Genomic DNA, 7,938 nt, shown 5'->3' with positions numbered 1-7,938 from the left:
GAATATTCACATAATAAATTGTCACGAAGTCATTAAAACTTACATTTTCAAAGAATATAAAAAGTGCATATAAAGCAACCTTAAATGAACTAAATAGTGCAGAAGTGCATATTTGTATCCTCGTTTTTTTTTTTTTTTTTTAGAGAGAGAGAGAGAGAGAGAGAGAATTTTTTTTAATATTTATTTTTTAGTTTTCGGTGGACACAACATCTTTATTTTATTTTTATGTGATGCTGAGGATTGAACCCAGCGCTCCATGCATGCCAGGGGAGCACACTACCGCTTGAGCCACATCCCCAGCCCCTGTATCCTAGTTTTGGCCTAGCAAAAGTTTGAAATAAATCAATCAATATTTCTCAGTAGTTGTTCCTGGGTAACAGGAATCACTGATAAGTGTAATTATTACACTGATTGCAAGTGCCTTGAAATTAGCACCCAATTTTTCAGCTTGGTATTTCTATATCTTAGAGATGTCTATGAACGGTGGTATGCCACAATTAAGTAGAATAGCACATTTAAAAACTAAGAAGAATCCTGAATTCTTCATAGCTCATTATCAATAACCTGTCATTATTCATAAATTCTAAATCACAATTTATCATCATATTTTCTTTTTTGCAAAACAGGAAGTTAGCTTCATCCCCTGAGGGCATTCTGGATACTGGAAATGAGAGAGGTTCATAATGTATTTTCACAGGCACTTTGGACACCTGTAGACTATTATGATGATGCGTGTGTGCCCTGGACACCTTAGCCGTGTGGTTTGGACTGCAGGGTCCTCATCCCAGCATGTGTGGATTGGTTTTGTTTCATTCTGCCTTGGCAGGAGATTGTCAAACACACAGCAGGAAGCTTAATGAGCTCAGTAATATCTCTCATAAAGTACCTGCCATGAGTACATTTAGGCTACTTAAGGATGATTTGGGGATTTGGGGACACTTTTTCATTAAGAAATTTTTGTATTTTATTTTGCCACATTAGCTACTGTCTGCCAAGGTCTGTTCCTCTGTTGACCATGTGCAACTCCAGCGGAGGCTACTGCAGAGCCCGATAGTCCTGCCTTGCTGTGGTATTCCCTTACAGGATCACGAGTCAAGGAATGGGTACAGGTGCACCCAATGGGAGGACTTGTAGCAGTTTCCACCTTGAGTGGCTTCCTAGAGATGCCCTGGCAGAAATGACGAAGGAGACTGTAGGAAACTGGGGATGTGTTCCAGGTTCCTTGATGGAAGGTTCTGAAAGAAATGTGCTTGCTCTCTGATAAGAACTTCAAGATTGACTGAAAGTCTGAGGCCACCCACGGAGAAGAAATTCTCCTTTAGAGTCTTGAGTCAAGGAATGGGTGCAGGTGCAGCAGCAGAGGCAGGGGAGCCCACAGGTCACATGGGCAAGCGCAGCACCATCTCCTTCACAGAGGAGGTGGTGGCGGTGGCAGTGGTGGTAACTCTTCTTGGAAACTAGGACAGTAATACCAGGTGGACGGAGCTCTGAACCAGGCGCCAGCTCCTTTCCTGCCCACGGCAGAACAAGGTCTCTGCCTTCCCATCCTTTTTCTTCCCTCAAAGCTCTTTGCCTGGCTTTGACTGCCCCACTCTGGTCAGTCTGGTGCTTTTTTCTGCAGGGTTTGAACCCAGGGGGAAGTCAAGGCAGTGTTTCAGGGACAGGCACTGGAGCTGCAGGGTCCAGTGGGGCCCAGTAACTAAGAACAGGCAGAAATTCAGAACCCCTCATTCATTTTCTAAAAATCTCACAAGCCTCCTGGGTTTTTGTTCCAGCCCAGGGAGATAAAGGGGCTGTGCCAAGATGGAGCTTGAGAGCTCCACTAGCCTGGCAGAATATGGGCTAGGAAGCAGTTCTTTAAATCAATTTCTCTATATCAATATCAATTATATGTGTCATTTCCATCACAATCCAGTTTGTGGTCGGCAAGGCATACCCAAACACTCACACCCTCAGGAGTGGTGGTGGTGGTGGGGGGGTGTGATTCTTGACTACTCATAACAAAGTTGGGCTTCCAGAAGACTTTAGGGACAAATTCCAAGTGATATCAACAAATACTTGACCCCCATAAGACAAGAAGCTTTTTGTCTTGCAGCAGATGACAGCAAAGTGTTAATCTTAGCACTGGCGAAATACCTTCTGTCACTGTCAGCTGTCTCGGATTTTTGTTGCCCTGAAAAGCCAGCCACGGTTATGTATTCTCCAAGTATGCCTCGCTTTACATAATTAATAACCTTCTGCAGTGGGTAATGGAGGAGGAGAAAACTCTCTGAGGAGGTGATCTTAATTCATCCCGTGTCTCCTACAAGAAGACATGCGCTTCTGCACCAAGCGTAGCCATGACACAATGGGGAATTTACACTAGGCCTTTCTAGAGTAATTTACCAGCAAACTTGGGCGTGTATTATTGTGAACTGCTGCATACCATGCGATTACAAGATTAAGAAAGAAGGAGCGAATTGCTAATCTTGTCAGTCCAACTGTTTTCTTTCTTGATAACATTTGCATTATTACACTTTGGGTGATGAAAGATTGTAATTGGCTGTTGACACTGATTGAAGGAAGGAGACGTGGCTCTTTTAAAAAGAGAGAATTAATTAGCCTGGTGAGAGCGGTAACACATTCCAACCCGCGGCTCTCACAGCTGCAAAACAGGAGTGAACTGTCAGAGAGTGTTTTCATCTCTTTCTTCCCCACCTGTTTTTCTCCTTTCACTAACATCTTTTCCTAGATTTAACACACATAAGATGGGCCCACAAAAGAAAGCAAGCAAGAGAAAAAATATAGCTTTCAGGATTTGCAGCAGAAACACTGCTAATGTATGTGTGTTCCATTTGCATGTATGAAAGCAGTGTTTAAGGAAGACATTATAGAAGGATTAAACTAAGCCAGATCTCATTACGCCATTCAGGTTGTATTAAACCAGTAACAAACACCTGAGGCCTTGTTCATGTAGCAGTCAGAGAAAAAAAAATATGCTGGTAAGTTGACAAAAAGTTGACGTATCCTGGTTTGCCAGGTTCTTTCTGAATGTAGGTGAACCTTAAGGTCAATGAAAATTTGCTGCCTTACAAAATATGGCTACAACAGCAGCAGAAAGATAGGAACTTTCCACCCTACAGAGAAAACGGGGTCCAAAAATTAGGAGGTAGGAGTCAAGTGGCTTCTTGCTGCTACCCCCAGTAACTCAGGTGAAAAACTATTATTTCTCATGTCCACAGCTTGAATTGCTGATTGTCTAGAAACTTCAATTCTCAAGGGAGGAACACCATCCATCACCCAGGAATGCAGTGAGGGTTCGTTTGAGAAGGGAATTGAGACTATCATCTGGTCTCATCTGCCTTCTATGCCACTGACACAACAGGAAAAGAGAAAAATTATGGTCACTGCTAGGGAATTGATCCTGGCTCTCAAGGGAAAACAGGATTCCTGCTACGTTCTGAGGATAAGTACTATTTGATTGAGGCTACCCCAGGTACCTTTCTCAGTACTTACATATCTAGAGGCAAAAGTCAATGAAGACAATACCTCTAGGAAGAGGAAGAGGATTAGACTCACCAGGCATGAAGGTTTGGGTCATTCCACAAGGTCAAGACCCATGCCCACCTGGAGTGGCAGGATAAGGGAACACAGAATGAGAAGTGGAGTAAGAGCATTATAAATACTAACAATGGCCTCAAGAACAGTTGCTGAAATGAGGACTATAATGACTCTGCATATTTATTCCTTGTGTTATGAATTTATTAGTACTTTAACTTTAGCAAATTGACTTTATTATCAGCAACAAATCCCCCCTTTCTATTTTATATAAGAAGTGTGCTTAACTTTTTAAATTTTTGGCTTTAGGTTTTAGGAAATCAAAAGGGTTGCAACTGAATTAGAGCTGGATATGGTGACCTAAGGGACATTGGGTCTCTAGGGAAAGAACAATAGCACTTTCATTAGTCAAAGGAATAGTCAAATCATATGTATTAGTCTGTTTTCTGTTGCTACAACAAATACCTGAAAATTGGTACTTTGTAAGGGAAAGAGGTTTATGTGGCTCATAATTCTGGAGGTTCAACAGTAAGGTGCCAGTGTCCTGGCAAGGCTCTGGTGGCTGTGTCATAATATGGAGGAGAAACAAATGGAACTGGCCACATGCAGAAGGGATCATAAGGTGAGACAGGAAGCCAGAAAGATTCAAAGGCCAGGCTTGCTCTTTTTTTTTTTTTTTCTAATTTTAGAGGTTAGAAACTGGGAAACTAATTAGTGAAAACTTCACTAATCCCTTCTGAGTGTGGCACCCACAATGACCTAAGCACCTCCCAAAAGGCCCCACATTTTAAAGGTTCCACCACCTCAACATTGCTACACCAGGGACCGATTAACTTTTGGGGGGACCCACTCAAACTATAGTATCCTGTTAAGTAGAAGCATGCTGCTTTTAACTTCAGCTTTTTGCTTGGAAGTTAAATATTATTGTCCAATAGCCCAGCCATAGGGGCAAGCCTGTTGATGGTCCAGACCTCTTTCCCCATCTTCCCTATACCAGAGGTCTGGAAATGGAATCCACATTGCCCATAATCTTTACCAGCAGAGTTCTGGGATAGATTCCTCTAATGGCAGGTACTCGTGAGATTTGGAAGCCAAAAATGAAGCAGAAGCCATCTGACTGCTCCCCTGGCACTAGCGGGCACACATGAGGCCTTTTGCAGGTGTGCCATTTTATAATAGCTTCCACTTGTTTTCCTTGACAACTTCCTTGAGTGGCTGAACAATCTGCCTTCCTCCTGTGAAAAATAAACTACTAGGTTAAGTGACTAAGCTTGGGTTTCCACTACATGCAGTTCAACATAATCCCAATAAAATTTGTATAAAAGGGTCAACAGTTTTCATTTTGTGACAAGATTACATATGCAAACACATCTGCAGAGACATTCTAGAACTAAAATTTGAGCAGTACTATAACATTGACTCTTGTTTGAATGGAGGATATTAGGCAATCTAGTGAATAATGGATAATGCATTAAACCCCATTTGTGCCGAAGATAGTGAATCACCGCAAGGATGTATCCTTGCATAACATTGAAGGTTTATTATCAAAGTATAATTTAGAGATGGCATTTATCCAAGTAGATGAGAGAACAGAATTTAAATGTTTTCTGGGACAGAACTTGGAGACGTAACTACAAAAACAGTAAAGACATACATTAAACATGCTGTAAATTACAGCTACTTAAGCAAATCATTGATAAAGGCTTTGGGATGTAATTACTTCTTTCCATACTGTACATTTGATATTGTTGATTAACCTGAAAGCCATGCTCCAGTTACCAGGCGTAATGTTCACATTCTGATGTGAACATCTAAGAGCCACAACTAGTTCTGAGTCGTTTTGCTACCAATTTTCTGGGTTTTTTTTTCTTCACTAGCTCTTCGGAAACAATATGGTAAGAAGATACATCCAAGACTTCATAATGGCATTCGGCATACACCTACACCACACAGGGAAAAGGAAAGGAAGATGGCATAGTGTCATTAAGGAGATTTTAGGGGTAGCATCATGCAGTGATTACAAATTCTGGAATCATCTTTGAAGGTTCAAATCCCAGCACTAGCATTTATGAGCCACTGAGCAAGTTAGGTATCTCCTCTGTGTTCAGTCTCATCTATAAAACAGGATAATTCCCTTACATCAAGGATTTGAAGGGTGAAATAAGTTAATATTAAGTGAAACGCCTTGCACACAGTAAATGTATATTTACTATTATTACTGTATCATTTCATTCAATTCTGGAATGAACCAGATTATTTTAACAATGGTAAAGATTCTGGAAAATGAATACAGATGTACAACCTTCATGAAAGGAGTGTGTTCATGCTGTAAGCTCCATTCAGAGCTATTACAGGAAATAATAAATTCCAGTAATTATAATCATAAGCTTATTTAGCTTCAGAATGCATTTGTGCATCATGGAGTCATATGTAATAATGGAGCCATATGCCAGATCCTTAAAGTGCTGATTAAGAAACAACTAGACATTAAAATAACTTAATTTTAATGAGACGATTTTATTAATTTTAAGATAAAGAACATCACTGAAAAGCTTTGATTATTAACAAATATTTGCATAGCCAGATGTTTATTTTTCCTTTTTAAAAGAAAAATTTTGACGTGCACACATATTCAAGTTACTGATCTGTACTCATTTTTGATGGGTGCTTGAAGATAAGAGTACAAAGAAATCGGATCTTTGCTGATACTCACCAACATTTTATAGCTTTTATTAAAGAAAGGTATCTTGGGTGGATATATTGCTGCATTATCTGCAATCGTATTTTATTGCAGGTACCAGATCACTGCTCCACTGATGAGATTATACAATTTGCTAAAGAGTTGAACTCAGCCATAACTTGGCCTCTCACTTTTCTTCAGGCTTGCAATCTGTAACATTTTAAAGTCCAACATGCACTAGGTCTGACTCAAGAATTGGAGACCATTCCACCTTGCAATTACAGGCTCTGAGCTGCTTAGGAACATCCAGCCCTGTCCCTCTGATAAGTGTGTTGCAATTCTTAAGGAGATGAATTTTAATTTTGCTACAGCTAGTGCCAAATGTTTCATTTATTTTTCTCTCTTCCTGTTCTGTACATGGAGGCTATAGTAAACCATAATTAAAAATAAATGGTGTGGAAAACTGCTTTAAGAGTGGCTTTTGTGTGCAATAGTGGCATATTAAAATAGAGCTGGCCATTGCTGCACTGTAAAAGTCAACCTACAGGCCTACTCACACAAAGCAGTTTGGAGAGACCGGCCACAAGAAACTTACTACTGTGAACCTCTAGAAATCCAAAAAAGTAGACTGATCTACTTGAAATTTCTGAAGCAGAAACAGAAGTGCAGCTGGAGAAGTGACCTCTTATCAATCCAGCTGTGCCACAATGCCTTAGGAAGACAGGCTGTTGACAATGGCTCACAGTAAAAATTCTGCCACCACCTTACAAGGTAAAAGCTGGAGAGTCCTTGAAAGCGTCTGTGGGCCCTTGAAAAGTAATGGTGATTGGAAACACCTGCAGGAAATGTAGCACTTTTATTAAGAAACAATGCTCATACAATCCAAGATAAAAACCAAATGTCTGATGAGTTGTTTCAGAAGGTTAAAAAAAAAAAAAGGCCCTTTACAATAACTGACGGTAAAAAGACTCATTCAGTTTGGCAAAACATTTTATTCACAAACTTTCCCTTTCCTCCGTAGCTCTCTGTTCAAATAGCTGGCAAGGCTGGGAGCGACGTTTGCTATTTACACAGCTCCAAGTCTGAATACGCACTAATGTCTTTTGGCTGCTGTACAAACTCAGCTGCCACCCCCAACCCCGATCTTTGTTCTGAAGATGTAACATCGATGAAGGGCTCAGAGGCTGAACACAGAAAATCTTTGCTGCCCCTCCCCACCCTGTAGTTTATAAGGAAAAGTGTAGGTCTAATCATCCTCTTTGGAGGATGAGGCCATCCTCCGGAAGGAAAGCAACTAGCACAGCAATGACATGACTTGTGAATGTGACAAAGATTTTTTTTTTTTTTTTAGGATGCAGGGGTATAACTGCTGCCACCCTCTTTGGTTCACAGGATCTTCACTGTATCTTAAAAGATATAAATAATTCTGTGTGTCAAAGGAATCATTATGACTCTTCTTAATTCTGGGCCTCGTTTCTTTTAAGGCAGGCCAAACTTTCTTTTTGCTCCTGTCTTTGGTTCCCTTGAAGCCTGCCTTTGGGTAGTGGTTTAAGCAGGAAAAGTCTCAGCATGACACCAAGAATAGACAGATAAAGATGCTCTACTAGCGGCAGCTAATACACACTGCACCAGGGGAGGTGACATGAGGGCGGAGCTGGTTACCCAAGGCAACCATTCAAAACCTCAGAAACCTTTACTGCTCTGCTAGGTATCTTCTTACT

Source organism: Marmota flaviventris, chromosome 1 (genome assembly GCF_047511675.1).
Source record: "Marmota flaviventris isolate mMarFla1 chromosome 1, mMarFla1.hap1, whole genome shotgun sequence".
Classification (NCBI taxonomy): Eukaryota; Metazoa; Chordata; class Mammalia; order Rodentia; family Sciuridae; genus Marmota; species Marmota flaviventris.
Note: the sequence above shows the minus strand (reverse complement) of the source record.